Genomic DNA, 1431 nt, shown 5'->3' on the forward strand with positions numbered 1-1431 from the left:
TAATGCATTAACGACTATCGGCAATAATTTGAAAAGATTATTTCTGACGTTTTCTAGCAATAAATCTGGAATTTGGATGTCAAAATGAACAATGATATTACCCTTTCTGGAAGGGTTGTCAAGAAAAGGTAGACCATATCCTGAGAGTATCTTCGTCGTCTGAGGTGTGATAATTATATTTTTGAAATCGAGTGTGACCCTTGGCCTTCCAGAGTAGGGACAGACACGCTGGTACACACCAGGCGTCTGAGAGGGGATTTTGACCGAGTAGATCAAATTAGTATCGTCTTTCTTAAATGCCGGGTGAGGCTTTTCCCTAATAACGAAAATGATATCAGCCGGGACCTTGCCAGGCGACTCGTCTCCCATTCTTTCGAATTTGATCTCAAAACCATCCTTCGTACCGGGCATAATGTTAATGCTCAATATTTTCTCTTCTCTCCTGGTGGTATATTTTCCATCATCGCTAAACACACTCCGCGTTGATTTCATTCTTTTTGATCACCCCTTGAGCTATTTCTTCGAGGGTCACGTACAGGTCCCGGTAGATTGGAGGATCCTGATGATAATGATGATAATGATGATGCCTTCCCCCCCTGTGATAGTGTTTGTGATTACAGTTGAAACCTCCCATTCGATGCCTACTGATGCCTCTCCACATCATACGAATATCATCATCATCATCATCATCGTCAGAGTTATTAAAGAAGTGATTAAATTTACCGTGGGTACCGAAGAACTGATGGAAAATGTCGTCCATTGGACCGCTAGTAGTAGTGGTGGATGTATATGTGAAGCGAGTTTTGGGATCGCTAGTAGAGGTATAGTAAAGCGAGTTTTGGGATTTGCTAAGTAGAGGATATGTGAAGCGAGTTTTTGGGATCGCTAGTATGGGTAGAGGTATATGTGAAGCGAGTTTTATTATTATGAACGTTAGGTTACGTCCTCATCCTTCATTTTACCTTTCACATGTTGATCGTAACACTCTCGCTTTTTCGCATCACTCAATATTTCGTAAGCTTGCGAGATGGCTTTAAACCTTTCCTCTGCATCCGATGATTTATTTTTATCTGGATGGTATCTAAGGGCCATTTTTCGGTAAGCTCTTTTAATATCTTCCATTGAAGCATCTTGGGAGATGCCTAGAATCTTGTAATAGTCCATGCTGATGATGAACTAAGTTTGGTTGGCTGCGCTAATGCGCATTTTATATTCAACAATGCTGAATGAATTATCTAGGAGCTATATACTATATGTAAATTAAAAGAGACAACCAAATATATTCCCCCTTTGGATTTATTCTTAATCAGAGTAATGGATATTAATAGAGTTTTATGTTTTGTTTGTATAAAATTTTTTAGAAATACCAGTGCTAGCTAGCTAAGGAGGGTTGCATTCTTTATTCAAAAGTCATTTTAGAAAGTTTAAGTA

General features: G+C 39.0%; 1 pseudogene; it reads right to left on the reverse strand.

Moving 5' to 3' along the window:
* LOC135199673 (dnaJ protein homolog 1-like) overlaps positions 1 to 760 on the reverse strand; it is an 8450-nt pseudogene extending 7690 nt beyond the window's left edge.
* Between the last annotated feature and the right edge of the window lie 671 nt (positions 761 to 1431).

Source organism: Macrobrachium nipponense, chromosome 26, assembly GCF_015104395.2.
Source record: "Macrobrachium nipponense isolate FS-2020 chromosome 26, ASM1510439v2, whole genome shotgun sequence".
NCBI classification, from domain to species: domain Eukaryota; kingdom Metazoa; phylum Arthropoda; class Malacostraca; order Decapoda; family Palaemonidae; genus Macrobrachium; species Macrobrachium nipponense.